General features: G+C 39.4%; 2 protein-coding genes across 10 annotated transcripts in view; one reads left to right on the forward strand and one right to left on the reverse strand.

Annotated features, from left to right (window-relative positions):
* LOC101951994 (A-kinase anchor protein 7) overlaps positions 1-16,651 on the forward strand; it is a 166,760-nt gene that overhangs the window by 119,592 nt on the left and 30,517 nt on the right. The gene's annotated exons all lie outside the window — the stretch shown is intronic.
* Positions 1-16,651, reverse strand: part of MSH5 (mutS homolog 5) — a 210,006-nt gene that overhangs the window by 50,443 nt on the left and 142,912 nt on the right. The window lies entirely within an intron of this gene.

The following is a 16,651-nucleotide window of genomic DNA, read 5'->3' on the forward strand; positions in this document are numbered from 1 at the left end:
GCGTAGAGACTATCACATCTACCAATGTGATATATGCCATCATGTGCCAGCAATGCCCCTCTGCCATGTACATTGGCCAAACCGGACAGTCTCTACGCAAAAGAACACAAGTACACAAGTACTCCTGTTCTTGATTTTATAGAGGCAGTCCTGATTTTTGGGTCTTTTTCTTATATAGGCTCCTATTACCCCCGACCCCGTCCTGATTTTTCACACTTGCTGTCTGGTCACCCTAGTTTGACCCCCTTGTGACTAATTTAAAGAGAGCAGTTGTAGATTAGTGAAAATTATAGTCTCACTAGCAAGTCAAAACTATATATAACCATTTGCTTTGGTGGTTGGGGTTTGCATTATACATCTAACAAAACCTCCGCTCTGGATTCACAATTATAGCTATCCTTGTGAGAACGCTCTTTACAACAATCTAACAATAATTTGCATTGCTGTATAGCACCTTCCCCAGGGAAATCACAGAGTTTAATGATTATTCAATCTCAATAGTTAGTAAAGGTGCCGAGCAGCCTCACCACCTGATGAGCCACATTCACACATGATTTACAGTGACTTCCACCAGCTAAAACCCTGCAGAGGGCTCCTAAGGTGGGAATGGGAAAGTTTATGATGGCAAGTGGCCGCAGCCTTCTATGCACTGGGGAGGGGTGGCAGTATCTCCCAAGGACTGGACAATACTGGCTTGGATGGCTGAGTCAGTGCATCCCCTTAGCAGGCTCTACTCATGTGGAGCACGGACTGTAAAGCTGTCCTCCCCTGTGGGAACATTAAGTGAGGGCAGCAATGGAGACACTCTGTGCCCTCCGTTGGGGAAAATCCCCTTGCAGTGAAAAAGTTCTTATCAGAGCTGAAAGAGGTAATTTCTACTTTTCTGCACCAGCTCCAGCGAATCTGGTTCACTGATTCCTACGGAAGTTAAATGCACTCAGCACATCGGAGAGTCACAATCTCTGTTTTAGGTACAATATACTTATTTAGTGGATTGAAATAGCTATTAATTATCCCTGTTACCACTCTATTTATTCTATAGCCAAATGATCAATACAGTTATTCTTATTGCTGCCCCATAAAACAAAGTGATAGTTTTCATTGTCAGCTATATTCCAAGATACCAAAACATTTATCATGCTTAAATATCACGAGCATTAGCCTAGTATCGGTAAGTCTGCACATCTTCTTCTGCAGTAAAAGTAAAACAATTAGTGTGCATTTATGCCTTCCTTCTGCTGGGAAAGGCACTAAGTAGCCGGATTATAGGTTTCTATACTAAAATAAGTATAAATCCGTGTAACAGTTTGACACAGAGCAGATTTTTCAGCATTCTAGTCATGTTGTTAAAGCTGCAGTGGATAACTTAATGATGTCCTTTTTCATCCAACAAAGGGAGAGAGCAGATTAAAATGGTTTGATTTATAACTGAAAGCTATTTGATGGCCTATGAGTAGAGATTTGTTCCCAGTGGACTAATCTCCACAGAAGTCACCACTGTTGGCACTGATGGGCACATTTGTCAGGCTTATCATTGAGGCCAGTGACTGAATGGGCAGATCGGAACTGTACTATTCGTTTAACCTTGTAGTTTCACCTGGTCAGAGAGGAGGCACGCTAGGGGATGGTGGTCGAATACTTGCAGTGCCAAATGGAAACAATAGAACAACCTTATCCAAGGAGAAACAAGAACATCTTTATAGAGATGAAGCTAGTATTTCAATACAATTAAAAAAGTTTAAAACTTTACATAAGTTTGTGACTGAATGGTGTACTGAATTCTCTCTCTCTCATTATTCTGCTTTGTACTCTATCTGAAACACTACCAGGTTACTTTTTAGCATACTGTTACAAGGCCAGTCAATCCATTTTCTACAATTGATGCATTAGAAACTAGGCTACGTGCAGGGGTTTCCAAGAGTTTTATTAGCTGAGGGCTTTGTACATTGATTTTACTAGGTATTTCACTCAAAGAGCCATTTCAGTGAAAGGGCAAATTCAGAAAGAAAAATAGCTCATTGTATAGATTGCTTCTTTGCTTCTCTTTGTTGGGTCTGCCTCTGTTCCTATTGAAGTCAGTGACAAAACTCTTCTTGGCTTCAATAAGAACAGGATGGTGCTTTGTTAAGTTATTTGTACATATAAATTATCCATCACAGATTGTTTCCTTATCCTAAATTACAGTAGATTCAAAATAGCACTGGGATTGCATCCACAAGTAATACATGGGGCCTTTGGGATAGTCAAGGAAGAAGGAAAACTTGGGTAACTGCCTCATGATTGTTTCAGAATTACATGGCTGCTTCCAAGAGCCATATACTACCTCAGAATAGGAGCAAACCCTGTAACAACATAGTTCAAGCTGCTCTGGGTGTTTCTGTAGGCCAGCAGTTACAGAGGTATCGTAGAGCTGAAGAGAGCACTTAAGTTGTGATTGATGATATTTAGAAAATAAAAATGTTTAAAAAAGCATTTTAGCACAAAACACTGTATGGTGAATAATGCCTGACACAGGGCCAAGTCTTTCAGTCCTTCATTCTTGCCCTGACAAAACTCCCAAAGTAGGTTAACTCTACTTCCAATTAGTTAGGGTTTGTCAACCTAAAAAATATACAACAAATATACAATAAAATACTTGAATTAAAAACTAAAATTGCTTTTTAGACATAATGTAGTGGATAGTAGCTTTTTTCCTTCCTTAAGGGGAAAAATCTCCTTGTTAACTATAGATCTCTGTCAATTGGGAACATAATTTAAACACTGATTTCTTGCAGTGTCTATTAACAGTGTCATGATTTCTTTTACCCACACATTTATTTCCATACTGTAAAAATGGTACTTTTCTATTAGTGATACAATCTCAGAAATCTCCAACATGTTTTATAGGTGTACTGTGAAATTTAATAACAATGATACTGAACTTCATTTAGTGCTTTGAACATGTAGGAAAAGCAGCTTCAGCTGGACTATTTCATCAAATCAAGTTCGCCACATTTGAAAATTCTGACTAAACTCACAAGTAAAACCCTGAAGCTGGTGAGACATCTGTGGTGAGACAAACAATGGTGGAATTGTCAGGCCAGACCTTCAGCTGCCGTAAATTGGAATAGGTCTATTGAAGTCAATGGCACTGTGCTGATTTACACTAACAGAGTATCTGGTCAGTCAAGTGGCAGGGCTGCAGGGAGATGGATGAGAATATCAATTACCCTGTTTACTAGCACAACTTCTATAAATGGCAGCAGTGATATTGCTTCAGATGGGAGGCCAATGTTTGTCAAGCTAGTCTGGCATCCTCTTTACAAATAAGATAGAATCTTCCAGGTAGGCATGGGGAGAGAAGGTTTGTTTGGAGTCAGACTGGCATTCTGCCACCTACTGCTCTGGCAAGAGCCTTCCAACATAGGTTTTTAAATCAAGAAGAGAACATATCTGAGATGAGACAAAGATAGATATTCATACTGTTTTCCTCCAGTAATTGTTGATATGCTGAGTTTCCAGATCCTCTCTTACTTCTCAGGTCTACCCCAATTGCTGGAAGGGCAGGGGAAGGTAAGACATTTATGAAGACTAAACTTGCTTAAATAGAACTAATTTTTGGCAACTCAAAACCAGAGAATAACTTCAGTAAATGTTCTGTATTACTATTTAGAAAGGGGATAGTATTTTATTTAAATTTTAAAAATGGACTGAAACAAAATGTACAAGCTAGGACATTGTTGCTCATAATCAACATGATTTTATGCTCACACCAAATATACTGCATATAGACCTGAAACTTTTTCACTCTAAAGCTACTGGTTCATTTATTAACATGATTCAAATACAACCTTAGTTATGTTAGTATTGTAACAAAAGCAAGACTAGGCGGGGGTGGCTATTATAATCTTACAGAAATGCTGCTTGCTGTACTCTAAAACACTGCTGAATAAAGTAAAATTATAATATGACTTTGCTTATTCATTATCCCAAACTATAATCAGATAGTCTTAATTATCTCTGGTTAGAGTCCTATTATATTCTCAGTGAATGCTCTAGACGGATATCTTCTGGTCGATATCCATCTGATAATGGAAATCCCCAGTCCTAGAACTTTATTTTCACTCTGATATAACAGTAAGATGCCTCTTTCTCAGGCCACTGGGGCACTTCCCATGTAGCTTCCAGCACTGTGCTAGAATACATTTCCATTTTCTTTAGGTTGTGTAAACTTTAATTGTTCCTTAGCTTATGTGAGATTTATATTAATAGCTTCTAGAACAGCTCTTTCCCCTCAGAGATTACCCGTCACCTGATCACATTAAGTAAAATTGTCACTTGCCAAATTCTTTGCCAATAGAAAGCCCAGAATATTTTAAGAAATCCTAAGAAAATAAAATATGGATAAGTGAAAGAATGTGTAAAGTAAAAGACCAAATAGTTATTTGGACGTTGATCACATCTAGAATGTATAGCGTCCTAAAGAAACTTAACCAACTGTACTCCCAGAGAGAGGAGGGTCTGAAACCACATCTGTGGAGTCATCTGTTAATCTCATGTTTTTCGCATGTTCGGAAGGACATCTGTTGCAGTCTAGTGATGTATGTGGTTACATAACTACCACTAAGAGACAGGAATTTCCAGACTGACCAAAGGTCAGGCTTGCCTCCATTCAACATAGACTGGACCACACTATTGGGGTATGAAACCTGAGAACCCTTGAATTGCCTGGAAGATCTCCAGAGAGGTATCAAGTTGAGGAGCAAACTATACTTGTAACCCTATAAGTCCCAGAAAATGCCAAAGAAAGTGTGATCCTCCCATGCCACCACAACATCAAGAAGGGCTGCAGTCCCTCCTTTGTCTAGGAAGGAGGAGACCAAAATTACCACAGGCTATGCCGGTCTGACCAAGTGCCAAGAGAAACCCTGCGGGCCAGTGTAAAGTACCTACCAGAGACGGCAACACCTGCTCCCCCGAACTGTATGCTCCGAAGACAAGCAAGCTAGAGAGTTAAGTTTTTCTTTGTGTGTTTGTAGTTTGGCAGGGATGCCCATCACCTGTATTCATGATTTTTCCTCTAACTCTTTGTAATGAATGAGAGAGAGAGAGAGAAAACAAATAGCATGTGTATCCAAATTCTAAACAAACCCTATTTTAAATCATTCCACACTCCCCTCAACTATAAAAGCATGCTTCCATAAAACTACTCTGTCTCAAAAGGGAGTTTGTGTTCATCACTTTGAATCGTCGTAGAGATAAATTAGTCAACAAGAGTCATTCGTAGACATCACCTCAAATGGCAACTTTGAAGGAGTCTTAAATACTGCTTTTCAGGGCTGAGAAATAAATTGTGCCTCCTTAGGCTTCTGGGGCTAGTATTATGTCTTCTGAAAGTATACTCAGACAGGATTTCCATTGTCATTTGGTGCCATGCTCATAGAAGAGGCACTTGGGGCCAGATTCTCTGCTGGTACAATTCCGCTGAAGTGTAAACAGTTGCATTCAATGTGCTCAGTGTAGATATTCTGTAAATATAAAAATGACTCCCATATAAAAGAGCTAGTGGATTTCAGGGAAGCCCTTTTATAGTGTAAAAATCTAGTAAAAACAAGAGGAAACCATAATTTCATTGTGATTTGGAATTTCCAGTAGCTGGAACTCAGACTAACAATTAGACTCTCAAATTTCATATTTTTCTGCCAATCTGGTATTATCTTTAGGCCATTTTCTATCCCCTCTCGGGTCAGTTGTAACGCTGCACAAAAATGAGAGGACAGAATATGGATTTTATCTACAGAGTACAGAAGTTTCCCCAGTTGAAAAAATAATAGCTGAACTAGAAGCAGTAATGGGGGAAAAACACGATGGGATAAAAAGAACAAAAGTGAGATACAAGTTTGCGGTGGGGAAGAACAATAAAAGGGCCAGTGTTATATTGCTATATATTCAAACCCATTAAGGTAGAGCAGGCAGGAGATATCTCCTTTAGATACAGCACTTACAAAATTCCACCTGGAATATTGTGTCCAGTTGTGGACAATATTACAAAATGATAATATGGAAGAAGTTCAGAGAAGGAAGTTACATTTCCAAAAGCACCTAAGTGACTTTAGTAGCCTAAGTCTTATTGAAAGATATTGGGTTTTGAAAACATTGCTTAGGCTCTTTTGAAAATTTTACCCAAAAATTACAGAAGTGAGAAGGCAGCTGGAAGGATTGATTAAAAAGGAAAGATTAAAAAGGGCTAACTAGATACATATTGTGCTTAAGCAATGGCTAAAAAGTCACATGATAACCATTTAAGTATGCATACATTGACAATAGAAAATAATTTAGGATGGCATAGCATAGAATAGTATAACCATGAGCTATGAGTAATGGAATGAGAGAAAGGGAATATTTAAGATGAATTTCAGGGAAAACTTCTTGTTAATGAGAGATATTGGATTGTGGTGTAGTTTCCCCAAGGGAATGGTAGAATTCCCACCCCTTGTGACATTATGGTGCGGATTTTCAAAGGGGCCAAGAGGAGGAGGTAAGCACCCAAGTCTCATTGGGATTTGGATGCCTGACTTCCTTAATCACCTTCACAAATGCCAGCCTATATTATTTGCTAAGTGCTATACAAGACGGAAGTTAAGACACAGTTGTTATCCTGAGGGGCATCTTAACAAGACAACAGTCAGATTAGGTCACACTGGGAGATCCAGATTTATTAATTTACAAATGATTCATGCCTTTGACTCCCTCCCCTCATCTTTAAATTTGGTTAGTGTTGGGGTTCTACTGACATGACTAAGTTTGTAGATCTGGCGGAGGAAGCAGAGTTTCTTTAAAACAAGAAATGGAACATTTCAAACTAGACTGAACAAAGTAATAGAAAATATATTATGGGGAATTATTGACCACAACGAGATCGACAAAATGGCCTAAAAGATACTTAGAATCCAGCTGACATCCCCTACTTGTTATAAACATTTAAAGATAGATTAGTATTTTGGACTTCAACGAGTTGATAATGTCCCTTTAAATGGTTTTGGAGTGTGTCACAGAATACTACCAAGGATGACCAGACTATTCTAGACAACAGTCCTGACCTGGACCTGTGTCCCTCCCGTTTCAGAGTCTCCATCCCTCCTCAAATACATCTCCTCCTAATGACCACCCAAGCCCTTAGGATATTAGCTGTCCCATGTGAAATCCACCTAACCACTAAATTAGTTTCCTAAGGGTTAGAGAGGCAAGGTGGGTGAGGTAATAACACTGCATACATTTCCTAAGGGTTAACAGACAGACTTAGACATGAGGCAAGGTATTTGTTCTCACTTGTGATTGTACATTTTTGCTAAAATTATGCCATGGTCTGTTACTCTATTACTTATTCTGTTTCACATCATGGCATTTTTTTTTTAAAAGATGACATTTTCTTCAATTTTCCACTTTAATAGAAAACACAAGCCTTGAACAAATACATATTACATGTCAGACATATTTTCCACAGTATTGTACAAAGAGTGGCTGAAGAGAATCAGCAAATGAATAACATATTTTGTTCTCCAATTAAGCTATTACCATAAAGTCTAGCTATAACAATCAAAATGCGTTTCTTCTCCATTTCACCCTTCCCTGTCTACTTTTTATACAGCATTCCAGCCAAATTGAGATGAACGTTGTATTTTTGTAATTCCAGTTCCTATTTAGTGACATCATTTTAACAACTTCAAATGATTAAATCTGTGCTTAATTTAAAGGTAGTTTTCTTGTTACAATGAAAATTATTTTTTCCATTGTTACATATTTTCAGACAATATTAAGCTTCTTATCTAATGGACTCACTACCACCTTGTTGTGACCCGATCTGTGTACTGTATTCACCTGTTGTCTCCTGTTTTATAATTTGATTGTAAGAGTTTTGGGGTAGGGACCATCTTGGTGTGTGTGCACAAGCACAATAGGGTCCTCATCCTTTGATGTGCTAAATGCAAATAAATAAGTAAAAGTATGGAATTTCAAAGTGATGGCTGTCATTTCATCCCCAAAGTTCCCCATTTTAAAATTTCCCGTTACTTCAATCGTTATACAGGCATAACTCACATTTAAGACTGAGGAGAACAGATTACAGGATTAGATTTTATTTACCTAATGCAGGCATCTCAAAACAGGTGAGTGAGCTTACTTGCCTTAAAGAGAGCACACCATAGGATCCCCATATCTGTCCTCTATTGAATGTTTTCATTTTTTTCCTCTCCTGCCCAAAGCAGAAGTAGGGGAATTTTTTCCACATGAAAAAAATGTTATTTGACGGCAAAGGAAATTTTGGGATCAAATATGTTGTCACTTAGAGTGGAGGAGAAAACAATCTGCTAATGCTTTTAGGGTCTAATCTTGTTCCCATTGAAGTTAATGGTAAAACTCCCACTGGTTTCAGTGGGAGAGGATCACGGCACTATTCCCTAGCTCCTGACCTACAAAGTGGCTGAGAAAAATATACTCAAAAATCAGAGAATGAGCAAGAAAGATAAAAACTAAAATAGAACCCTCTTACCTGATGGAAATTAGGGGTCAGATGCTCAGTTGGTGCCAATCAGCATATCTCCACTGACGGGAGGGAAGGGGGAGCTACATTGATTTGCATCAGCTGGTAATTTGGCTCTAGATTTGTAAATGTTGATTCAAAACAAAGTTAGTTTGGATTTTATTTATATAGTGCTGCAAGTCTACACACTGCTGTAACGAACTGCCAGCACACTAAAGAGGAAGGGATAGATTTTGGAGATACTGTTGACAAAGAAACAACAGGATTTAGTGCATTCATGTGTGCGTGGAGAAGGAAAGAAAGGCGTCAAATGAGCAGGACTGAGAGTTAGGAGTGGTGGGCAGGGTAGAGATGGTCTACTCATCAAGGGTGTCAAAGAATGGATACAACTTTATAAGCTTGGTGAGACTTTATGCTACAAAAGAAGTGTAATTTATAGAAAAAAAAATCTTGATTATGTTTGGATGGGAAATGGTTTGAGAATTATTTGATTGGGCTAGGAATAATGTAAGTAGTAAGGACAACTGATTCAAACATAGGATCCTAATTTCTAAACATAAATCTATCCTCTCCTGGAAGCTAATAATAATAAATTTTATTTATTAAATACCTATTCATGATCTGATGGCGTGGGCACTGTTTCATGCTAGAAATAAATGAAAAACCAAGAACAAATCTGTGTTGCCCTCGAGTTTCTTCTTCCATTGTTCTGCTGCAAAGGACTGTGTTGCATTAAAATTAGTTTTAGAAAAAAGTTGTCACATTTTATTTTTCCTTTCCACAGATTTCATAAAATGCTCTCTGTTGTACTCAGTTATGAAGTTTATGTCCCATTAGGTGCAGGGGCTAATTTAGTTTAATCAAAATACACTAAAAATACTTTGCAGACTATGATTTTCTTGTTTTTATTTTTCATAATTAATTTGCCTTTTTGCAGTCTTTTGTGGGCATGCTCTTGGGTAGCAATTATATTTCTTTTTAGAAACTTCTTTTGGGGAGGTACTGATTTTTTATCTTCCCATAAAAGTCCAAGTAGCCTATAGCTGTATTTCACAGTTCAGATCTTCTGTAATTGGAATAATTATATGAAAATGCCTGACAATTAAAATTTGGCTCGCTCCCCATAATTTACAAATATATTCAAAATTGCACACCCTGGCGAGAGAGAGTGAAAGCATACTTGATATAGATACATCTGGAGAAGTCAAATTCTCTGAGTTCAAGAGAAGCAAGGATTCAGAACAATGAAGTTTTAACTCTCTCTCAGCCCTTAACATGGTAATTATTTCCTCTAGGTGGGATTTTTATTGTATTTGCTTCCTTGTATTCAGCTCCACTTTAGGCAACGAGTGCCATTTCAAGCCACATTTAATGGAGAACTATCCTGGCTCATAAACAGATCTCATTTAACAGGAAATGAGAGAGGACATTTAATAGAGACCCGGATATATCAAGAGAATCCCGCAATTGTCCTCTTTTTCCCAAGTCTAAGGACTAGGGCCTCATATACCCCTGCCCTCATTGGGGGAGTGGTTTAGCAGAACAGATTACGCTTGGCTATTTATAGGCACAGTGAAATTTGTTCAGGACTGGGACTCGCCTGTCTGAAGAGAATAACCTAATTTATACTGAACGCTTTTAGATTGGAAAATCTTTAGGAGAGGGATCATGCTTTCCTTTCTTCCATTGCCTAGCACATTGTGAGCACAACCAGAAGTTAATACATAATTATCATAATAGTGTAATTCTGCTCCATCTTTCACAGCAAACTGTCACTGCTAAGCAACTAGTTTGGGTCAGTTCATAAGTGACTGCTCAAGACAGGTTTTGCTCTACATCCCTCTAATTAACAAGGAAATGTTTAATGCAGAGCTGTCTGTATTTATTTGCTGATTACCAGGTGTGTGCACACAAAATGGATGTACATGTACATGTACGGTGGCTCTTCATTATCACTTTTTCACCCTCACTAATTCTGTCAGTCTATAGAATTCCATTCTATACGGCTAAATGCAGTGCCTTGCCTGGTGTCAAGTATCAGAGGGGTAGCCGTGTTAGTCTGAATCTGTAAAAAGCAACAGTTGCTTTTTACAGATTCAGACTAACACGGCTATCCCTCTGATACTAGTCTATGGAATGTCACAATTGTATTTGCAGGTCTATGGGCCTAATCCAACACTCACTGCCGGAAATGGGAAGACTCGCATAGACTTCAGTGGATGTTGGATCAGGTCCTATATTCTGTAGGCATATGAAGTCGGATGTAGCTGAAACTGCATTTCTGTTGCACTTTGGGGACAAAGTAATAGAGCAGCTAGATGGTGATTCCACATTTACATGCATGTTGTCGATATGACATCTGCAGCAGGTAGGCAGGGCCGGCGCAACCCATTAGACAACCTAGGTGGTTGTCTAGGGTGCTACAATTTGGGGGGCGGCGACCGCGGCAGTATTTTGGCGGCGGGACCTTCCACCGCCTCTGTGGGGGGCGGCATTTCGGGGCGGGACCTTCCGCCACCTAGGGCGGCAGAAAAGCTGGCGGCGCTCCTGCAGGTAGGTCTCTGAGACTGTACTGGGAGACAGTCACTCACAAAGAGGACACCGCCATTGGGTCTGTGAACATAATGAATCTGCTTGGCTATAACCTTGCCAAAATGGCAAACATTGGCCAACATTTGGCTTCTCTTGTCCCCCAGTATATCCAACAGTAGTTTGGAGGCAGCAGCTGGGAGGTGAGTTTCCTGCAATACTTATTGGGGCTTATTGTCCCCATACCCTGTTGTATACAAGCAATTCCTTTTTATGCTGGCTTTATTTGCTTTTTTCAGGATGGGGCCTCTCTTGAGTCATTGTGATGTCTCAGAGTGTACTGTAGATCATTGATTAAATCAGGCAGGAGAGAGAGGCTAGCACTAAAACAGACACCTTTATGTTTATGCATCAATAGCTGGGAAGTCAGTAACAAGGAAAAGACAAGCCAAAAACATTAAATCATCAAGTGTTTCATAGGAATTTGATAAGAGTTTTAAAAGCTTGCCTGAGTGACTGTGGGGTTTTTAAAGATACAATTTGTAAAACAGTGTGAGGTAATTGATTAACTACTGGTGAGACATGGTTATGTTTTAGCAGCACAGCACTCCCCCGGGTGTTCACTATAAAACTTCCCCTGTCATAACACAGGCCTTCCAACTGATTTTTTATTTTCCCGGTTATAACCCCACAAATCAGTTTCAATTTGCCCCAGGGTGGACATGATTGGGTCATAATCAGAGATTCTCCTGTTGGTGAAAGCAAGTCCAGAAACAGCATACCTATATCATGAGATTTTGGCACTTCCAGTGGTCTTCCTGGAGCATTTTATTGCTTATTTTATCTTATATAATAGAATAAAATATTGCTTATTTTAGATGATGTAAGAAGTTACAAAGCCTGCTTTTTATAGGATAGCCTTAATAAGAGCTCTGCTCAGCATGAATAAACTGAGAAACACACAACATATCAATTTGGTATAATCTTTTGGAAAATTAGAGACTTCTGGGATGAGCAAAATGAGGTGTTTATTTATTCATTTATTTATTATTGATTCTACTCTTTTCTCTCACATAGTGTTCAGAAATTGTTTTCTCAAAATATAGATTTTCTCAAAATACATGCCAGTCCGGCAACACCACACTGCACCATAATAGGTCGTGTAACAAGTTAGCATCGGCATGGCACAGCATAGGCAACAGGTATCGACTGAAATACAAGCGTGTGACATGCTGTTACACAAGCTGACATTCAGGTCACAAAGACATAACCCTTTCTTTGCATTTCTGAGAGCACCATTTGGGGTCTACACCATCCTGCTGCTGCACCTACCACAAGGACTTATTTATTTGTATTCTGGTAGTGCCCATGATGAACTAGGCATTATCCACTCAGAAAAGATGACTGTCCTGCCCCCAGAGTGCTTACAAATGTAAGAATTAGACAAGCAATGTCTATGGGATGGGAGAAAAGGGATGTAGTCAAAATATGCACATTATACTTAAATACATGAATAATACTGAACTGCCCTTCAATTTTTCCTCCATTTGGCCATTTCTTGCTGAGGTCATGGAAGAACGGGATCTGGAGTAGCGATTGGACTAGAGGAAGACATACCTGCACGACTAATTAACTTGTAACATACACACTGGTGTAAGTTAGGGACAGTAGGGATGTAAAAATTCACAACACTGATGAATACAGCTCCACGTGTTTGAGTTCTGTGTACCTAGAAACCCCTCCATATACTCCAGTCCATAGCACTTGTTCAAGGCAAATTTACACTGAATTCACTTGTGCTGTTCACATGCAGAGAGATCTACACGAACTTCGGTTCCACGTAGATCTCCCCAGTAGTAAAACGGAACTTAGGAGATAGGTGTTAGGATGTTGGTAAGTAGGGAACATGTCACAGCTAGAGAACAAGTAGAACTCTACTGTACATATGTGAACTACAGTAACTCCTCACTTAACGTTGTAGTTATGTTCTTGCGTAAATGCGATTTTACGTGAAACAATGTTAAGCGAATCCAATTTCCCCATAAGAATTAATGTAAATGAGGGGGTTAGGTTCCAGGGAATTTTTTTCCACCAGACAAGACTATATTTTTATACATTTATATTTTATACACACACACACACACACACACACACACACACAGTAGAAGTTTAAACAAACAATTTAATACTGGTACACAGGGATGATGATTGTGAAGCTTGGTTGAGGTGGAGGAGTCAGAGGGTGGGATATTTCCCAAGGAATGCCTTACTGCTAAATGATCTAGCAATTGGCTGAGCCCTCAAGGGTTAACTCTCACACTCTACAAGGCAGCAGGAATGGAGGGAGGGGAGACAGCATTGCAGACAGAGACACCATGTGTGTGTGTGAGAGAGAGAGAGAGAGATGCACATTTCCCCTTTAAGTACACTGCCTTGTTAATTAGATCAGCTTGCTGAGACCGCAGCTGCTGCCAGCAAGCTCCCTCTGTCCTGAGCCCTGTCGTGTGTCCCCCCTGCGCTATGGAAGATGGGGTAAGTGGGGTGCAGGAGCAGTGGGGAGGGGGACACCCTGACATTAGCTCCCCTCTTCCTCCCCCCACAGCAAGCAGGAGTCTCAGGGAGCAGCTCCAAGGCAGAGGGCAGGAGCAGCACATGGCAGTGGGGGGAGGGACAGCTGCAATTGCTAGCCTACTGGGCAGCTGTTGCACAGGGGACTTAGGGGAGTGGGGAGCTGATAAGGGGGGCTGATGGTCCACCCTGGTTCAAGCCCCCACCAGCTAGCTGCAAGGGGCTGCTCTTACTGCAAGCAGTGGACAAAGCAGGCGGCTGCCAAATGACATTAGAAGGGAGCATTGCACAACTTTAAACAAGCATGTTCCCTAATTGATCAGCAACGTAACAACGAAACAACATTAACCGGGACGACTAAGTGAGGAGTTACTGTATACGTAAAAAAAACCCCATAAGTGTAGCCTTATTTTTCCTTTTTCATATTTGAAGAAACTTCTTAAAATATATTTGTGAAGTTATTTGTATACAGTAATACATGTCTTTTTATACATATACACATAAATTTATGAAATAATGCAGGGAATATTTTCACAAGGAAATTCTGTCTATTCGTATGAAATCATATGCTGTTGTACAAGCAAAAATGACATTTCTTAATAGGCTTAATGATTGCCTTCTAATGGCTTCTAATGGCTTCCATTCCTAATCAATCATTTTCTGCATATTAACAGTGATGTAGGGCCACTTCCTCAGAACTACGGAGCACCTACACTTCCCATTGACTTCACTGAGAGTTGCAGGTTCTCAGCACTTGTTAGGATCAAAAACATAGCTCTCGAATCCAACAATAATGTTACCCAACAGCTATCATGGAAACTGCCTCTGAAAAGTGCAATTACCTGTTCTGTTTCCTTATATTCTGTGCATGCATTAAAATAATGATTTTAATGAAACTCAAACTGCATTTCTACTATCTTGTATTTTCATCAAGATTTTGCTACCACAGAGTAGAATACTATTGTTTTATGTCTGTAGTCACTCAATATCTGCTGTCAGACTTACCGGTAAGTAAGTTTATAGGTAAAGGAAACTAATAATTTTAGCTTTTGAATAATAAAACAAAGTTTTTATGCTGAAAAACCACAGTAATATCTATCTCAGCAGATGTGTGGCACTAACGAGCATCTACTTGCTACAGAATGTTAACTCCATAAAGGATCATTAAAAAATATAGCCCCTAAACATACATGCACAGCATCACATTTACTGAACAAAAACAAAAGTTGCAAATTTGTGGGTGCAAATTAAGTGGTCAGTGAAAGTCAGGCCCTAAAAGCCAAGCAGTGGATAAAGTCATACAGCAGTCACAATATGCCAGGTCTATCTTCCTTGGCTGTATGCAGTGTTGTTATAGCCATGGGTTTTTTGTCATTGTTTTTTCTGTCCTAGGACTAGCTTCTTCCTTTCATATGCAATGTTGTTGTAGCTGTGTCGGTCGCAGGATATTAGAGAGGCAGGGTGGGTGAGGTAATATCTTTAAGTGAACCAATTTCTATTGGCAAGAGAGACAAGTTGCAAGTTTACACAGAGCTCTTCAAGTCTGGGAAATTTACTCAAGGCACATCTACACTACAAAGTTAAGTCGACATACAGCCACTGTAGTAATTAGGGCGGTGTTTCACATCCACACCATGCTCCTGTCAGTAGTGCGGGTCCTCACCAGGACCCATCGACTTAACTGTGTGGGGCATTATGGGGCTCTGATAGCTGGTGCCCCGCCTGCCCTGCATGGGGTTCACAAATGGAGCCCCCACCCCGGGGTTCCAGCTGTAAGCCCCACACGGGGCTGACAGCCAACAGGCAATGTAAATAATATAGTGTCTCACTTGGACACTGCGTTGCCCTGACTACATCAACCTAAATGCTACTCCTCTCACAGAGGTGGACTTATTAAGTCAACGTAGTGAGCCTACTTACATCAGCAGGAGCACCTTTATAGTGTAGACACATACAAAGTTACCTGCATTACGTCGACTTAACTCTGTAGAATAGACCAGTCCTCAAAGTGTAACAGCTATATAAAAGGTGGAACAGATTGTTTAGCATAAGTAATTAATGTATATTTTAAGGGACCATTCAAGGTGAAGTGGTCTGTTAAAACCCCTTCAGTGATAGGGGCAAAAGGAAGGGGGAGGAGCAGCAGTGGGAGCGGAGTTGTTACAATAATCCATAAATCCAGTGTCTCTATTCAGTCCATGATATTTAGTGTATAGCAAAATTATGAATTTAAGTTCCAAGGCTCCTCTTTTGAAAGTGCTGTGCAGGTGTCCTTTTGAGGATGAGCACTGATAAATCAGATGTCGTGTGATTGCTTTGTGATGGCTTATTACGACAAACCTGCTAACCACCCACCTCCAGCTGCACCTTGTCTCTCTTACTTTTATAGGCAGATATCCATGAACAAACTACTGAATTTATATTGGCAGGGATTAGAGATGGTCAGAAACCAGGGGAAAAAAGTACAAAATGTTTTTTCAATTTTTTGCATTTAAGTTAAAGTTTTCTGACCAGCTGTAATATGGTTTTTGGGTTTTTTTTTTTTTTTTTTTTTTTTTTTTTTTAAGTCATAGGCCTCCTTTTTCCAATGAAAAACTCTTGGGATTAACTACAAACATCTGGGAGGCTATGCATTTTAAAACAAATACAGCGTAACTAGATTCCAGAGCATTAGTAAATTGTAAATTAACTGTGCTGGTACTGTTTTAAATATTTGAATTTAAAAATGTGTTTGCCAAGGAAAAAGATTTAAGCAGCTAATATCACTTCCAGCTTTCTGACTGAGATGCTTTTATATTTATTAGATTACAGAGCATATTACAATTTTAGATGAGAAGTTGAATATTTGCAGGTTGGTACATTTATACATGGCTTAATGAATCATATTTGGCCCAAGTCTTGTAAAGTGGATCATTATTTCTACAAATTCAAGAATAAAACAAGTTAAAATCCAGCTGATTTTAGATAGATAAGCTAATATGTAGACTTCTGTTTCAGACACTGTATCATGATACACTGTGTGCGCGATCTTTCCCA

This window comes from Chrysemys picta, chromosome 3, assembly GCF_011386835.1.
Source record: "Chrysemys picta bellii isolate R12L10 chromosome 3, ASM1138683v2, whole genome shotgun sequence".
NCBI classification, from domain to species: domain Eukaryota; kingdom Metazoa; phylum Chordata; order Testudines; family Emydidae; genus Chrysemys; species Chrysemys picta.